This window comes from Mastomys coucha, unplaced genomic scaffold, assembly GCF_008632895.1.
Source record: "Mastomys coucha isolate ucsf_1 unplaced genomic scaffold, UCSF_Mcou_1 pScaffold23, whole genome shotgun sequence".
NCBI lineage: Eukaryota > Metazoa > Chordata > Mammalia > Rodentia > Muridae > Mastomys > Mastomys coucha.
Window position 1 is genome coordinate 36,225,628 of NW_022196906.1, and position 18,685 is coordinate 36,244,312.

At 43.3% G+C, this 18,685-nt stretch overlaps 2 long non-coding RNA genes across 2 annotated transcripts; one reads left to right on the forward strand and one right to left on the reverse strand.

Annotated features, from left to right (window-relative positions):
* Positions 1 to 6: 6 nt before the first annotated feature.
* On the forward strand, positions 7 to 10,469 carry LOC116072825. Its single transcript, XR_004111563.1, has 2 exons — positions 7 to 420; positions 9,677 to 10,469. It is a non-coding gene; the product is annotated as an uncharacterized LOC116072825 (long non-coding RNA).
* On the reverse strand, positions 4,072 to 8,795 carry LOC116072824. Its single transcript, XR_004111562.1, has 3 exons — positions 8,688 to 8,795; positions 6,985 to 7,113; positions 4,072 to 4,120 (listed from the first exon to the last, which is right to left on the reverse strand). It is a non-coding gene; the product is annotated as an uncharacterized LOC116072824 (long non-coding RNA).
* Positions 10,470 to 18,685: the final 8,216 nt, after the last annotated feature.

Sequence of the window (18,685 nt, forward strand, 5' to 3'; positions counted from 1 at the left end):
GTGCAGGCAGCTCGCCAATCAGCGGCCGGCGACATAAGCTGATGTGACGGCGGATCGCGCGACCTAAATCAGCGTGGTCGCGGCGGTCACGTGGTCCCTGTGTACTCTTCCGTGCTCCCTACCCCACCCCCCCAAGCCCCACCCCGGTCCGCCACTCTACCGGGACTATCCAGGCGCTAGTTGACGCTGCTGCGAGGCGAAGCGTGTTTTCCTTCCCACTTTCTTCCCGCCCAGCAGGTTTACGAGAATGATGCAAAGGACCCGGGATGAGTGCAAAATGACAGCCTGAAGGAGGATTAAAAAACGCTTCCTTTGACGTTAATGGCGGAGTCTTTTGTCCCATTCCTGTGGCTCAAACGTCCGTCAGTCCGCACTTATTTTTCACTTCCCTGCAAGTCCTCTTATGCAGCATTCAAATATGTAAGTTGAAAGTTATGTGTGGCAGAGTAAATTTAAAAAGCAATTATTAACGGCGATTAAAAAAGAAAAAGAGTTTATGATCTGGCCCAACTGGTTTACATAGGCAAAAATAGAGGGAAAAATGAATTTAAAGATCAAATTGGCTAATTATGACTCGGGAATGTAGACAGCAACACATTGTATAAAATGCAATAGCTCCCTAAGATGAGCAGTAGAGATCAGCAGTATTGGCCAAAATGAAAAGAACCTAAGAAGAAGAAAGGCCCAAAAGAAGAGTACTTCAGAGAGGATTTGCATGTCATCTGTTTCTGGAAACAGGGCCCTACCGATTTTGTTTTGTTTTAGTTGGAAGGAGCAGAGCATTTCAAAAGCCAGTTTGATTAAGTAGTATATTGAGCATTGACAGAGCATAGTAGCCAGTATATAACCTGCTATTCTGGTCGGCTCTGATCTCCCAGACAAGAGCCTAGTCCAAAAATAATGCCTCTCTCTAAATTTCACTTAACAAGTATGTTTGCCAGGGCTCTCTGCAGAAACAGAACTGATAAGATGAATACATACATAAAGAATTGATGAAACCAGCTTCAGTTAAAGTAAAGACAGATGTCTCACACCAGAAAAGCTAAACCCCCAGTAGCTGGTCCATCCTCGAGAGTGGTTACCTTGCCAGCCAATAGTCCTACATTGGCTGTCTCACACTGGAAAAATGAACAGCCTGGTAGAGAGTCTGTCCACCAGGCTCAGTGCCGCACCAGTTCCTGTATACCTGAAAGGTTCCTGGAGAGTCCCTGATCCTCAGCCAACAATAGAAGTTTGGAAATACTAGTTTGGGTTTCAGCAAAGACAGCAGCAGCAGCAGCAGCAGCAGCAGCAGCAGCAGCAACAGCAGCAGCAGCAACAAGCTCAGCTGCAAGGGGAAGATGGGAGGCCAAGCAAGCTAAAGGAAGATCCTACTTCCTCTGGTCTGCTCCCCAGGCCTATTACCAGAAATGTTGCACACACTTATGGTAGCTTCTTTGATATCAACAGAGACAATGAGGACCGTGAGGCTCTCTGTTCAGTCGTTGCTGCTGTGTGGCAAGTTGTCGTTAAAACCAGCCACCACACCGAAACCCATTCAAAACTAGACAGGAGCATGTGTGAGTTCCACAGGTGGCTTTGGAGTGAGAGCCTAGGCTTTGCTTTGCTGTAGTGGACCTGGTTATCAACTTTCCCCTAGGGCTTCTCTGTAGTACTTCCCAAAGTCCCATCTCCCACCCCCAACATCGACATCATCTCAGCAATTACTAGAAATGCAGGTGTGGGTATGAGTTTTCAATCTGAAAACTCACCAGGAGAAGCAACCTGGTCACTCCGCTCAATTCCTTCTATAAGCAAGTTGTTTCCATAGCCAGGAGCCTCCTCCCCTCTGTTTATAAGATAAAGTATGGTCCAGCACTAGAACACAGATGAGAGCATGGCTCATCATTTTCTGACATTTCATCTTCTGAGATTCCTGGGATGGTTAACCTTGTTTGTCATTCTACTGAATTAATAAGCAAGACGGGGCTGGAGAGATGGCTTAGTAGTGAAGAACACTGAATCTAGAGGATCTGTGTTCATTTCCCAGCACCCATATGGCAGCTCACAAACATATGTAACTCTAGTCCCAGGGAATCTGCTGCTCTTTTCTGGCCTCTGCAGGCACCAGGCACATCCACAGTGCACAGAAATATGTATAGGCAAAACACACCACCACCACACCCAACACCAGAAATTTAAAAAATTAAACACCTAACAGATTAGTAAAGCATACTGCATAGTGTAGCTATGAGGGCATTTTTATCAAATCATGAGGATCTGACTTAATAATTGTATCACTCATTTATGGATTCAAAACATAAGGACTACTGAGAATAATAAAGCAGTGGAATGCAGGGACTAGTTGGAGGAAAGTAAGGGAAGCCCTGTCCTGACTCTCTGTATCTCTTTATATGCTTCTTGACCACACCCTCCTTACCATGATGGACTAATTCCTCTGAAACATTGAGCAGAGGAAAAAAAAAAAAGAAAGACAAAGAAAAAAATTTTCCCCTCTGAGCTGACTATGTAAATTATTGTGTCCCAATGATTCAAAGTCTGACTAATATAATTGCCTTTGGTTGACTGCCTTTCACAATTGTATATATGGCACTTGACCTTCCGGTTTAGAAGAGGCACACTCTTACCTACCGACTCCCCAACCTAGCTAAGGCCTACTATTTCCTGTAACAGCAGCCAGTGGGTTGTGTACCTTCTGACCTAGCATCTTGGTAATAGGAAGAGAGAACACTTTACATATGAAATTTAAAATAAACAAGAGTAAATGGTGAAGTGTGTGCATATAGTATGTGTGGTGTGTATATGTATACAATGTGTGTGTGTATGTGAGTGTGTGCGGAGGCCAGAAGACAACTTTAAGGAGTCAGTTTTTACCTTCCACCCTCTTTTGAGGCGAGATTTCTCTTGTTCCTGCTGCCTCAATCCTGCAAACTCCAGGCTAGCTGGCTGGTGTGTTTTTCAGGAAGGATCAATTCCCAACACCCACATAAAAAGCTAAACGTGCTGGTACATAATTGTAATTTTATCCCCAGGGAAATGGAGACAGGAAGACCCCTGGGGTTTTCTGTCCAGCCACCTCCAGCTAATTAGAGAGTCTCCAGTTAGTGAGAGACCCTGTCTCACAAAACAAGGTGGGTGATTATAGAAGGATGATATCTGAAGTTGACCGCTGACCTCATATGCATCTGCACACACACACACACAGACACATACACACACATAAACAGACACACACCTATACACACGTACACACATACATAGACACACACATACACATGCACATATACACACACTTGCACATAATCACAGAGACATACACACATATGCACATACATATGCAAAAATACATACACACATGCATACAAACATACTCACACAGAGATACACACATGATTAAAGATAAAATAAATCTTAACAAATAAATATAATAAAAAATAAATCGGAGTGGGACAGTTGTGGTGACAGCTCTGAAGAACAGAATGCTGATAGCGATGTGGATAGTAAAAGTCACACGGGCAACGTTTCAGATAGCAACATGGATTGCTTGTGGAACTGGGGAAAAGGCTTTCTTAGCAGCACCATGGCACAGACTCCCTGTGGCCACTTTATGAATGGCCAGGCTTAAAGGCGATGAACCAGTTTATCTGACAGGCACTGATATTTTTCTCTATTTTTTCATTCTTATTAAATCTTTGATAATTTCATATAGTACATTTTGATAATACTTGCCTCTCCCTGACTCCTCCTATATCTGTTTCCTCTTCCAAACCTGCCCCAAATCTGTCCTCTGCACCTTACCTCAAACCCATCAATCCGTTTGTGCTACCCACATACTCTTGGAAGTGTAAGTAGAGAGGGTGTTCTACCTACCAGGGCCTGCACCCTTAAAGATACCTGACTCTCTCTTCCAGAAACTACCAAATGCCCAGAGCTCCTTAGCTACAGAGGGATTTCATGCCCACTTCCCCTCTCCAAACTGGAATTTTGTCTGGCTTGAACTTGTGCAGGCTTTGTGAATCCATATTGCAACCCCCTGCTGTGCCCGGGAAGCACTATTTTCTAATACTCACCTTTGGCCCCTGTGATCTTCCCACCTCCTCTTCTGCAATGGTCCTTGAGCCTGGGAAAGAGGAGATGTGATATACACGTCTCATTTAGGACTCAACACTACTCCATCTCTTATTCTCTGCATCTTGACCAGTTGTGGGTTTCTATGTTAATCAATGTCTACTGCAAAAGGATGTTTATTTAATGAGGGTTGACAGATTCTCAAATCTAGATTCATGCCATATATCTCCCAGAGATTTTAGGACATCAAAGCAAAGAAATTACTGGCTGCTTTCAGTCACATTCACAGTGAGATTAGAAAGATTAGAAATACCAGTAGTTTAACCAATAAAAAGACAGAGACTGAGATTTGGGCAAGGAGGTTACAAGTGCTAAAGTCTTAGCAATTGTCCTGCCTTGTGTCACCTTGACATACCAGGACAGTAGGAAAGATGCCTCATGGGCTCCCCAGAAATCAGCAAAGCAACAGTGGATGCCCCACAAGGCACTGAGTGCAGAAACAGATAACTTTCAAAGACCTTCTGCTGTAGACTTATTTCAAAATATACCACCTATAGGCTCTGCGGATTCCATTTCTTATGTTCAGTGATAGCCATTGACCAAATGGGGCCAGGAAGAGCTTATCCCAGCAGCAGACTTTTGTGTGTCTACACAATACCAGCTTTATAGCTGTGGCAGACTGGAAGAGTTACACAGTCATGGACATCTCCAGGGAGATTTCTAAAGCTCTAGAAGGCCAGCCAGTGAGTTGGAGAGCAAAGAGTCTCTGAATGTTGCATAGCAGAGCTATGGGAATCAAATGAATGGATGACGTATTGGTGGCTGGAGAAAAAAGTGTCAGTAATGCCAAAGAAAGCTGCACACAGCATCCAGAGGTGGCTCAAGAAACAGTCAGACAATTGATGTTAACTATCACCAACCAATTTCTTTTTTACTTTTTAACTTATACTTATTTCCATATATTCCCTGTTCGTACCTCTGTGTATAGAAGAAAAAGAATGAAAACAGAATGAAAAAAATAATAACTTGGAATTCTCACTCTATTGTCACAGTCTTAGTCAGGGTTTATATTCAGCACAAAACATCATGACCAAGAAGCAAGTTTGGGAGGAAAGGGTTGATTCAACTTACACTTCCACATTGCTGTTCATCATCAAAGAAAGTCAGGGCAGGAACTTACACAGGGCAGGAAGCAGGAGCTGATGCAGAGGCTATGGAGGGGTGCCGCTTACTGGATGGCTTCCCCTGGCTTGCTCAGCTTGCTTTCTGATAGAACCCAGGTGTTGCAGATATCCCTGGGGCTAATTATATTTGATGTTAATTTTGTTCTCCTGTGAGGGCCTTTGAAAAAGGAATGAGTCTGTACTCAGGTGATTTCCTGTAAACCTTCTTCCCATCTTAATTTATAAAATAAAGACTAGAGTGGGTGATTGGGCAGAGAAAGAGGGAAAGGTGGAGCTGAAGGTTTTGGGAGAAAATGAGAGAGAAAGAGAAGATGACAGGGGGTGCAGAGGATGAGGAGGAAGAGGAGTAGGAAGAAGAGAAAGAGGAGGAGGAGAGAGGAAATAAAGAGGAGCAGAAGAGAATCCAAAAGTTATAAGGAGTTTCATAGATGGGGAAGATGGTAGTGTAGTAGTGGATTGGATCTGCCCAATCTAGGCACACAGCATGTATTCATATTAATTGAGTTGTGTTTTCATTGCTGGGGCATACTTGGGTTGGAGATTTACCACAGCACCCAGGACTACCAGTCCAGGGACGGCACCACCCATAATGGGCCCTCCCACCCTTGATCACTAATTGAGAAAATGCTTTACAGCTAGATCTCATGGAGGCATTTCCTCAAGGGAGGCTCCTTTCTCTGCAATAACTCCAGCTTGTGTCAAGTTGACACACAAAACTAGCCAGTACAGCCATCCAGCACTATCATTGTTATCATTAGCCTGTTCTGTATGTAAACTGGGATCCTCACCATGAGTTCCCAACATGGACTGGACACCACTACCTTAGCCAGAGTAGCTAATTACTGAGCAGTGAGTATATCAGTGGCTAATTTTCAGGTGATGTCCCTGGATACTATCTCAGAATACACATACACACACACACACACACACACACACACACACAGAGAGAGAGAGAGAGAGAGAGAGAAAGAGAGAGAGAGAGAGAGAGAGAGAGAGAGAGAAAGAGAGAGAGAGAGAGAGAGTTATATGAACTCTCTGTGTGAGAGAGTATTCATGTATATGTGCATGCATGTGCCCATCCATGTCACAGCACATGTCTGGAGGTCAGAGGACAACTTGAAAGACTTGGTTCTTTCCTTCCATCATACGGATTCCAGGGATAGAACTCAGGTCTTCAGACTTGGCTGCAAGCACCTTTATCCACTGAGCCACCTCAATAGCCATCTCTTGGTTTTAGAAATGTATTTCAATTCAGATGGCAGCTGGGCAAATGAGAACTCGTGGACTCTAAATTCATCCATGTTGGTCTTAGCTAGCAAGGGGGGCTCTGTCCTCAAAATATTACATGGTAATCAGCCAGAAATCGACAGAAATGAGTCACAGCGCATAGAAGATAAGCGTTGTAAATGTATGTTTAGGGGATAGTGTCAGGGAAGAGGTCAGCAGGGTGCTCAGAAGTGTTGGCCACAATTTTATAGGAAGCATTAAAGCAAGAAAAGTAGTGAGCAGAGTTAGGAAAGTGGGTGTCAAGTGTTCTGAGAAAACAATTGTCACAAGCGTCCCCTGACCAACAAATGAAAATGATGTCATTGCAGTTCTTGCTCATAGAAATCCTGCAACCTTGAGCTTCAATGTTGAGAACTCTTTCAAGGAGTTGACCTGCTCATTGTCTCTGGATAATAAATGACTCTCATTTAGCCTCTTGTGGTGTGGTGGTCTGTAAGAGTCTTACCTGAACTGTAACATCAGGCTTTTCAGTTTTAAGTCCTTTATCCATTTGAGTTCACTCTGTGTGTAAGGACCAGATTTCATCCTCTTGAGTGCAGTCTATGTTTCTCTTTGTCATTTATTGAATTCTAACCTGTGAAGGATGGGGAAACATGAACTTGGGAGGGAGTAAATGGGGAACTGAGGATTGAGCTGGAAGGAAGGGAGGGTGGACTTGATCTAAACACATTGTATCCATGTACAAAACTATCACTGTCTCTTTGGGTGGTGTGTCAGTTTGAGCCAGGTTAACACCTGTAGTCAGCCATACTGGTTATCAAACTTGAAAGGATCCCTAATGAATTTGAGCAAGCGCCATATCAGTCTGGAAGACAGTGACCTGGGTGATTTTCACAAAGATCTTTCTCATTTATGAGAACATGTTCTTGGTCTCCTCAGGCACAATTTGATGAACAGCAGAGTGACCCCTGAGTTACAAATCAGAAATAAATTCTTACTGGTCTTAAAAAAAAGCCAGCTGAATGTATACACATGGCAAGGGAGTTTATATCAGTGTAAAACCCACTCTTGATCTTAAGAACCCGAATGTGGATTCTACCTGGTCAACCACATCAGAGCATATTTATCCTGCTTTTGTGGGGGAAGGCTAAGAGAGACAGCCTGATAGGACCAGGGGATGTAGGAAGGGCAAAATATTCCAATTGGCTTGTCCAGCATCCAAAGTTCTGGAGCTGATCTGTATTTCAAGACATGGGTTGTAGATGCCTTAGGCACAGCAAGCAAGAGAGCATTGTGTTCACTCAACAGGGCAGGTTGACTTTCCCTCTACCAAACATTTACTTAGACAAAGCCATGTTGTGTTGGCCCACAAGCTAAAGACACCTGGGAAGAGGTTATCTCAATTGAGAAAATGCCTCTATCAGACTGGCCTGTAGGCAAGTTACTGGAGGAATTTTTTTGATTACAGATTGATGTAGGGGGCAGCTCACGGTGGGCAGTACCATCCCTGGGCAGGTGGTCCTGAGCTGTATAAGGAAACAGACTGAGTAAGCCATGGAGAGTAAACCTGCAAGCAGCAGTCCATGGTGTTTGCTTAAGTTTCTGTCTTGGCTTCCCTCAATGATGGACTATGATCAGGATGTGTAAGGCAAATAAACTTTCTCCCCCAATTGATTTTGGGAAATCATAACAGCAGTAGAAAACAAACTCAGACACAGACCACAGTTCTTTTAAAGAGAAATCTTAGCTTCCCAATCATTTCCAGCTTAATTTCTCAATGTTCCATGACTCAAGTATGTGTTGTCTTCAGCAATAGGGTCTTATGATCAAGTTCTGAAGGGCAACCAAGAACAATGGTAGTAGTCTTTGATGTTGAGGTTCTATGGGACCTCACTTTTTAACAACTCCAAAGCTGGTAATCCTTTCCTGGTGCTGGGCTTTAATTTGTTAGTCTATCTAACAAATTAGTATCTAAGAGAGATATTATTCCCCACATTATATGGTAATTCTATTTAAATTCTAAAGATATTTAAGAATCATGTGGAAACCTACTACTGTAGAACCTTCCTGAAAAATATAGACATGCATATATAAAAGAATTTACATGGAATCCACCCAACTTTTATAAACTATGTTGTTAGAAATAGCTTTGCCATTAGGTTTTATAACATATATCTCACTGGAGAAGACCTCCGATGATAAACTTACCCATCTCCCTGTGTTAGTTCTTGTATATGTCATTGTGACAGCACCCTTGACAGAAGCAATTTAAACAAGGAAAGAGTCATTTGGCTAATGGTTTAAGGGGAGATGATAGTCTATAGGTTGGTGGAAAAAGTGGTTGTGGTTCCATCTATGGCAGTGGGAACTTGCAGCAGACAGCCTGTTCTGCCTAGACAGATCAGGATGCACAGAGGGCTCAAGATGAAACAATGGATTAAACTATAAACTTAAAGTCCCACCTACTACCACCCCCACTGCCCCCACCCCCTTGCTCACTTCCTCTAACTAGCTTCTAGCTTCTAAAGGCTCCACAGCCCCCCTACTGTTGTGTAAAAGACTTCTCCCAGGGAAGTGCAACTCTTTCTGTCCCCTGCACCCCCCCCCCACACACACATTTACTCATTCCAGATAGGGAACAGATGGCAAACCAAAGTATAGATAGACCACCAAATCCCACTTGATGAACCACTGGGTTTTAATGGGGTTGATAATGAGTAAGGGGTTACTTACAGGGACAGAAATGACTCAAAGACAACTGTATTAACAAAGCACAACCAAGCAGCCCATCAAAGCTGGGAACCTGAGCACATTGCTTAGCCCGAAGGCAGCTCAACAGGTCGGAGAGTGTCCCCTCTAGATGTCTCAGTTGGCTTGAGCCTCTTCCAGAAAGCTCAGCTAGTTAGCTCTTGTTTCCTACAGGCAGTTTGGCTGGCCTCTTCTTCCAGGTTCCTGGGCTTGTTTGAGATGGACTCCCAGCAGTCTATACCGTTTATACTCTTTAGGATGGAGGGACCAAGTCAATCTGGTCAGTTTCAAGGACCTCTTGGAGCTATTAAGGGTTGTTTCCTTCCTGTCTTAACAGAGCCCCCCTGCCCCTACCCCCCCGCAAGATGAAATGCCACCCTCCCAACATCCAGTTGTTTCACCTCACTGTCAGCATCCTATCCTCACTACTGTTTCTCTTTCCCTTACAGTTTATGTCCGAAGAAATTTCCCTCCAATGAAGAGGGCTTGCAGAAAACTGCTACACAACATCCATGTCATCATGAATAATCAGCAGGGAACCAAATGTGAGAACATTGAAGCCTATGGAAGACATCTCCTATTCAAGCTACAACATCCTTCACAAAGTACTTGCTTCACCATGGGTGAAAACAATTGTAGACTCAGAGCCATGGGAGGAATGGTGAGAGGAGACATCCTGGTGGGTGAATCAGAAGTAACTCCATGGAGTAAGGAGCAGAATGAAGCAATCCTTTGTGTAAATAACCACATGAAGGGACCGAGTATCAGCTCAAGATGTCCCAAGACCAAGTTCTCAGGACCAAGGAGATGTATTTGCCTCTGAGGGATGAAGGACAAGGAAGAAGAGACAAAGACGGGATAAAAACAGGATGAAAGAAAAGGGGGAAAGAAACAAGGGTGAGGGGAAGGGCTATTTGAGAGGGTGGGGGGAGTTGGAGGAGGAAGGACTGCCTCTGGATGGCAAGGACAAATAAATGGGGGTTTATGAAGGTAGAAGAGGAAACCCCATACTAGGATGAGGTATTTAATTTTAATTGGGCATGTTAGTTAGGTGACCTGAATGGAAACTCAAAGAAGGCTGAAAAGTTCAATGTTCAAGCAGAGATTGCCTTTTTATGGCAATATTTCATGGGAGATGTTGCATTTTTAAAGTGCTCTTGTGTTTCTTCTGGTTATTTTTCTGCATTAAAAGACCAGAGGATTGTTATAAGTTAAAAAATAAAAGAGATTCAGGACTGAAAAGTGAGTGGTGGTGTCTGAGATAATGGGGCAGATATTCTAAGTGTTAGAGACTTAAAGGTATAGAGAAACAAGAACAGTATTGATGGACTGAAGGCCATGTACTGGGTGGAAGATCCCTCTTTTTTTAAATTAATTAATTAATTAGTTAGTTAATTAATTAATTTTTTAAAAAATATCTTTAATCCTTTTTTTTTTACAGTCCAGTGGTTATCCCCCTCCCAGTCTGCCCTCTGACAATTCCTCATCCCATTCCTCTCTCCTGTCACCCCCCATCCCACCCCCCCCATCTCCAAGAGGATGTTCTCACCCCACCAGGCCTCCCTACTCCCTGGGGTCTCAAGTCTCTTGAGGGTTAGGTGCATCTTCTCTCACTGAGGTTAGACCAGGTAGTCCTCAGGTAGACCTGTGTCTGAGGCCTTGGACCAGCTCATATATTCTGCCTGGTTGATGGCTCCGTGTCTGAGAGGTCTCAGGGGGTCCAGGTTAGTTGAGACTGCTGGTCTTCCTATGGGGTCACCCTTCCCCTCAGTTTCCTCCAGCCTTTCCTTAATTCAACCACAGGGGTCCCCGGCTTCTGTCCATCGATTGGGTGTAAGTATCTGTGTTCAGCTGCTTGTTGGGCCTCTCAGAGTGCAGTCACACTAGGCTCCTTTCTGTAAGCACACCATAGTGTCAGGCTTTGGAGCCTCTCCTTGAGCTGGATCCCAATTAGGGCTGGTCCCTGGACCTCCTTTCCCTCAGTCTCTTCTCCATTTCCATGAAGTTTTCTTACTGCCACTATAAGAGTATTGTAAGGTAAAGAAGCATTATGTAGAAATCATTTGGATGAGAGACTGGATAAAGGGGACTGGCTAAGGGCAGGGGATTTGGAGAATGGGAAATGTACACAGAAGGGGCTTGGAGTTTAATATAGAGGCTTAAGATGTTCTGCACGAGAAGGGGATGCAGTATCCCATACCACGGGACCCACTAGAGAAGGATGCAGAGGATAAGAGGGCTTTGGGAATTTTGGAGAGTGAGAGAGTATGCAAATGGTGGCCAGGGAACAGAAGAGAGGGATGCAGAGGCATCCAGGGAGCTGCTACTGTGATAGAAGGCTAAGTGCATGGCAGTTCTGAAGAGAGCATCCCTTCCTAACAGGAGAACAGGACATGAGGGTGTGAGGAGCAAAGAATGGGAAAAAGAGAAGCCATTGAAGGAACAAGTGAAGGGAAGTGTCTGGAGGACTGACCATGCACCCTGACTATGGATGAGGGAGAGGAGTAAGTGGGACCCAGACTTCTCTCAGGACTGAGAAAGTGGCCCCAGTATCTAGGAGGAATGTGATGAGGTGACCTGGTGCAGAAATTGAGATCCGAGGTTCTTGGAGAGTGGTCAATGTAGACTTAGGTCAGTAGCAGGGCCTGGTCCCTATCATCCTCCGCTGCTAGGCCCAGCAGGTATAAGGGAGATGCCAAAAGATTAAATGAACCCCTCCCCCAAGAAGGCTCTTCCCTGGGGGCAGTTTGGTGCCCAAGGGCCCTGTTGTTGACACTTAGGGCAGGGCTGAGTAGGTCTTTGAGAATTTGGATAAGCACAGGCCCAGTGGGTTTTTTGTTTTGTTTTGTTAGTTTTGTTTTCCACATTTAAAGTAAGGGCCTGGTGGCTCCTTCTGACCTGAGCTTCCCCTCCTTCTGGCCATCCTAGCAGCAGGAGTTTGATGGAAGGCCTTAGCCAAGAGTTGGAAATTGTTTTTTGTTACACTCATCATGGTTGTGAAATACTTTCAATGCCAGGGTCAGATGGATTACCTAGTTGATATAGAGGTCAAGTGTGGGTACCAGTGGGCAACTTTCACAGAGCTCATGTCTGAGAGTTTTAGCCATGTGAGGCTCAGAAAGAGACATCCCAGAGGTGAGTCAGTCAGAATGGAGAGGGCAGAACCCATCATGCTTGGAGGTCATTGGGCCAAGGTCAAAAGACTAGGATCCCTGTGTATCTCAAGAGATCAAAAAGTGAGATCTCTGAGCCAGAGGAGTTGTCACCCAGTCTCTGTCACCAAGAGGGAAGACAACAGTGGGTCCCATGTAAGAAAAAAAAAAAACATGTCAGAGAAAAATACATATAACTTGATGATTAATATGCTTTGCAAAACTTGGTTTAATCTCTCCTCTCTCTCTCTCTCTCTCTCTCTCTCTCTCTCTCTCTCTCTCTCTCTCTCTCACACACACACACACACACTTAGTTACAGTCACATATCATACACTGTAAGTGATTTTTCAGAGTAGCTGTTAATTTATAATTCATCATGGTTGTTGATCTATGTGCAAAGAAGAGTAAGATGAGAGAGTGTCACATTGGATTCAAGGATTTATTTGGTATATTCTGTTCCTTAAGCTTGGAGAGAGCTGTAAAGATTTTCGGCTGGGCAGGTAGCTCAGTAGAAGAATATTTGTCTGGCATTCGGGAAACCTTGGCTTCAACCCCCAAAACGGTAAAAATGGCAAACAAAAAATAACCCAAACAACACCAAAATCAGAGATGGGGTTGTAGCTTAGTTCTAGAATGCTTGCTGAGCATGCACAAACCTCTAGATTTGATCTCCAGCACAGAGTAAACACGGCATGTTAGCTTAGCAGAAGCACTAAGATCAGAAGTTCAAGGTCCTCCTTGGCTCCGTGAGTTAGAGGTCATCCCAGGATATATTAAACCCCAATCTGCAAAAGAAATAACCCTCAACAAACAAGAGATAAACACCTTGCCTGTGCGAGTACTTGTTTTCATCAACACTATTTAAACACATAGGTACCTTTTATTTATTATCATGTATAAAGGACCTTTTGATTATTCAAAAATTCAAGGTTAAATATTATTTTAAAAATAAGTAGTCTAAACCCCTGTCAGAAAGACTTCATTATGAAATTGGTTGCTTTTTCTTGGAAAGCAACGTATCAAATAGGTCCATCTGGTGGTGAGTCAGAGAATCTCCAGTGTGCCTGACGCAAGGCTTCTCCAAAGCTGTAGGTTGGATACAGAGGCATCAATAACAACCCTTCGCACATCAAGTGAATAATGGTTTTACAGAAGCACGGTAAGAACTCTTCACTCCATCCACGACCTGTTGAAAGATTTAAAATTAACCCCCCGATACTCCAAGAGCCTAGAAAGCCTTTGATTTCCACTATCCCTCCCTCTTCCCGGAAGTGTTTTCCTCACCCTTCTGGTGTGCTTGCCTCCCATGTGACATCTGACAGGTAGAGTGATGGATAGCTCCTACCTACACATTTCTTCTTCTGTACTTGAAAGCTGTCACCACCTCCACTGCCAGTCCTGAGGTGTATCCACGCAGTTGCACAAGGGTCAGGTCACTCTGTATGAGCACCTTATTGAATGAAACAAATGAGGTACAGGGTGCATGTGTTCCCACATAAGCATAGTGGATTCCAACTTCCCATCCTTTCTTTGATGAACTCTTTACACAATGAAGGCTCCTGAACCATAATAATTAGGAGCACAGGCTTGCAGTAGGGGACACTTCACAGCTTTATCTCAGCCTGTGGGCAGTAAAGGCAGGAATATCAGAAGTTCAAGGTCATCCTTGGCTATATTAGAAAGTCTGAGCAGAGCTTCATCTAACCAAGTTTCAGAAAAGAATCAAACCACCAACAGACTAATCAATTAGGCTTTGGTACCAACTCCTGAGCCCAATCCCATCTTCACACTTAACACTGTAACTGTGTCAGTCAGCCCCACTCTTTATCCCTCAGTTTCCTCATCTGTAAAATAAGGGTTGTAATTATATTAATCTCCTACGGGTTACTGGGAAGAAGAAGTGACCGTTAGATATCATGTAATTAGAAAAATGCCAGGAATATAATAAGCATGCAATAAAGGTTAGCTATTATTGTTCTGCTTGCAATTTTTAAAACATTAAAAGTTTTATATTGTTTCAGTTTGAGGGGCTGGGGACCCAGATCTTTAATGTATTAAAAGGTTTAAAATCAACTTCCTGCAATTCTGTGAGCCTGAGAAGCCTTTGACTTCTGAAAAGCTATTCACTATTCTCATCTCTCTTGGAGATAAAGGTGTGTCCCATCACACCAGACACTTTTTGCTTTATAATGGGGTGGGTGCAGGGCTAGGTGCTACCTACCTCTTGTTAGTTCATTCGACCTCCTATAATATGGTCATCATATGTTGGCTTGCACTTCTGATGTTTGCCTAAGTTATCTAGTATACCACATTACTTGACACACAAGCCCCAATACCACAATTCATCCTATCCCACTGAGCTTGGCCTGTCACAGCATTTGCTGTTTGCTTCTATCCCACCTGACTCTTGATTCTGTATATTCCTGCTGCTTCGGGACAACATATATATTGGTTATTCGAGACAACCAATATATATATATTGGTTTTTCAATGGTTATTCGAGACAAGGTTTCTCTGTGTAGCCCTGGCTGTCCTGGAATTCATTCTGTAGAACAGGCTGGCTTCGAACTCAGAAATCTGCCTGCCTCTGCCTCCCAAGTGCTGGGATTAAAGGCATGTGCCACCACTGCCCAGCAGGACAACACTTTAAATACACTAATTCTTCAACTTCAACCAGGAAACAGAATGAAAGCAAAGTGGGAAATGAGCCTCTGTGTGTGTGTGTGTTTAAATAATATATGTAGTTTTAAAACTTATTTCTTGCTAATATTTGGTATTTCCAAATTTGAATAGACTACCACCATGTCTCACTTCTGAATTTTCTAGAAAGCCTGGCTGAGCTGAGCTTTGTCCTCTCCTACGGGTCTTGACATGCACAAAAACCTGAAGTTGCTTTGCAATTTAGCACCCCAAATGATTCACACCCCTCTCCTCAAGAAAGAGATTTCTGTCCAAGACAAGAACCCTGTTTGCTTAGTTTGAGATCTCAGTCCACCTTAGCTGACATCAAAAGGAACCAGCGTTCTTGACAGTCCGGTGTCATTTGGACTCAAGCCAAGACGGTGGCACCACAGTCCTTTCTCAGCTTCCTGATGCCCATGAGCAAGCACTCTGCTGGGCTTCACCATCCTTATCCTGACAGATGGACACTTCTGAGACAGCTCATGTCTTCCTCTCAAATTGTTCCAGTCATGGTGACAAGGAAGGCAATATAGAGATACACGCAAGATATTTAAAGAAAAATATAAGTAGGACTAAATATGTCATAGCATTTAAAATATGTGATTAGCTGAGACTTTAAAGTCTCTTAAAAACATTCCTTCTTCCCTCTCTTTTTAAAAATCGTGATACAAAAAGTCACTGTGGCACAAATCTTATAAAAAGAAGGTATTATGTTTAGTTAACCAAAACCATGAAAAAACTGCTTAAAACTCTTAAAGACAGTTGAGACTCCATTTGATGAATTAGCTGACATTGTGGCTGGCTACTGAAGGTTAATGATGAAATAGTAAGAAACAGGAAGAAATATTTCCTGGAGATCTACTGAACAAAAAATGAAAAACTGGAACAAACTTAAAATATTCCACAACGAAGGCTCTGATTAGAGGAAAGCTCCTTTTTTTTATTTTTTATATTTATTTATTTCATGTTTATGTGTGTTTGCCTACATGAATGTGGGCCAGGAGGAGGTAGTTCACAGAAGAGGGCAGCACATTCCCTGGAACCGAGTTATAGGCACCTGTGAGCCATCTTGTTGGTGCTGGAAATTGCGGGTGCAAGAGCAGCAGGTACTCTTAGCTGCTAATCCATCTCCACAATCCTGAAAATTTCACTTTAAACTGAGTTAAGCATCCTGTGCTATTCAAAAATTAAGAGTCGAGTTTGAGATGTGTGTCACTATTTATTGAGCTCTTTCTGTAAAGAGCTCTCTCTCCCTTTCCCTCTCCCCCCCCTTCACACACACACACACACACACACACACACACACACACACACACACACACACAATCTCAGACTCTCATAATCACTATAAGGTCGGGATGTTCTGTTCTCAATGTCTAGATGTGAGGTCCATGCCCTAATGAAATGGCATTGCTCATGCAGGCAGCACAGATTGTAAGAGATGAAGCCGCCCCTGTGACCTACCTCACTCACAGCTACACAAAGGGAATGGACATTGCTCAGTTCCTGATGAAGTAACATTCTTTGGCAGGTTCACTGTCACCTATGACTTTGAAATACTCAGCCAAACTGACCTTCCTCATCACACAGCCTGATTCTAGTTCAGGAGCAGCGAATCCAACCTTGGGCTCATGACTCGTGTTATGGGCTGACATGCAATGCTTGGTCAGAGAAGGTTGACAGCAACTGACCACATTATTATTTCTAATTGAATTTTTGAAATAGCCAATCAGGAAGTTGGTGGGGCAAAGCTTGGAGACTGTGAGACAAGTATTGAGAGTGTTGTTAAAAAGAATTAGAAGAAGCCATTGATTGGAACTGAATTTCTTCACAGAGTTCCAACAGACCAGGGTAGAAACCAAAATGGATTCACTCTGGAGTTCCACCTTCCAAAAAATTGGGAGAAAGAAATAAGAGCCTTAAACTAAGTCAGTATGGAGTTTGCCAGTGAGCCTGCCTCTGCCCTAATAATCACCAGAAAAATGCTTCAAGTTAACCAGCTAATTGTTTTTCAAGTGTTCTCCCTCTGTGTGTCCTGCCTTGAAGGAAAATAATTGAAATAATAAACTCCTTTTGTGTTCTTTGGTTTTTGTTTTGTTTGAACAGTGTTGAGAGTTGAACCTGGCACCTCATGCATAATAGAGCTATATACCCCCAGCCCTATGCTTCTCATTCATAATCTCCTTAATTTCCTCTGTCTATAAAACCAGCCTTCTCTTGTTCAGCTCATTGAAACAAGAATGAGATATGGTGAGATTCTAGAATCAGAAACCACTCTAATTGAGAGCACAACTGAATCTGTAATTTTTGTTCTTTTGATAGAGCAGCCATGACTCAAAGGTGTCCCCAAATTTATGTGTTGGAAATGTAACCTCCAATCCAGTACTGTTATGAAGTGAGACTTTTGAGAAGTGACCAGGTCTTGAAGACTCTGCTCTTACAAATGGGTTGAAGTCATTCTGGAAATAACTTGCTGCTAATGCAATGGGTGTGGGTTTGTTATAAAATGTGACCATAGCCCTGTCTTTCTCTCATACATTCATCCATAGGATAGACAATGAAGAGCCCTTGCCTATATTGTATCTCTGGATTTTGAACCTGCTGGCCCTAGATTGGATGAAATCAGTCTTCAATAGAAATCACCAAGTGTGTGGTGGTGTAATAGCAAGAGGAAAAGGTAACAGAAATGAGGACAACTTTGTTCTCAAGAACAGCTGCTAACTAGCTAAAATAGAGCTAGATTGTTGCCTCACCAGTGGCAGAAACACCAATGAAGAAAAGGTAGAATTGACTAGGAAAAAATAAAAGTAAGGAATTTTGTTTGTTTGTTTGTTTGTTGACCATACCAAATTCTACTAACAGTGCCTAACCTACAAAATCAAACTTATTATATGATGCAGTATTTTCTTATTTTCACCACCTGTTGTGTAGCAGGAATGTACTGGCTGGTTTTGTGTATCAACTTGACACAGGTTGGAGTTATCACAGAGAAGGGAGCTTCAGTTGGGGAAGTGCCTCCATGAGACCCAGCTGTGGGGCATTTTCTCAATTAGTGATCAAGGGGGTAGGACCCCTTGTGGGTGGTGCCATCCCTGGGCTGGAAGTCTTGGGTTCTAAAAGAGAGCAGGCTGAGCAAGCCAGGGGAAGCAAGACAATAAGGAACATCTCTCCATGACCTCTACATCAGCTCTTGCTTCCTGACCTGCTTGAGTTCCAGTCCTGACTTCCTTTAGTGATAAACAGCAATATGGAAGTAAGCTGAATAAACCCTTTCTTCCCCAACTTGCTTCTTGGTCATGATGCTTGTGCAGGAATAGAAACCCTGACTAAGACAAGGAAGTTCTAAAGGGAAGTTCATGAAGACTCAGGAAGTAAACTTACAAATTTCAGGAAGTCTCTGAAACTTACCAGGTGCACAGAGCTCCCCTCTCCCCAAGGTTATGTAAGAAGCAAGGACTGCTGAAAAGAGAAGACTTTCCCATCTGTCCAGCTGCCTCTAAGTTGTTCAGAGACACCCAGCAATCTAGCTTCATAAGTCATGACCCATGCTAAAGTGAGCTTGTGTTGACGCAACTGGCTTTGTGTGATGTGGTTCTATAAGTAACCTCTCACCCGTACTCCTG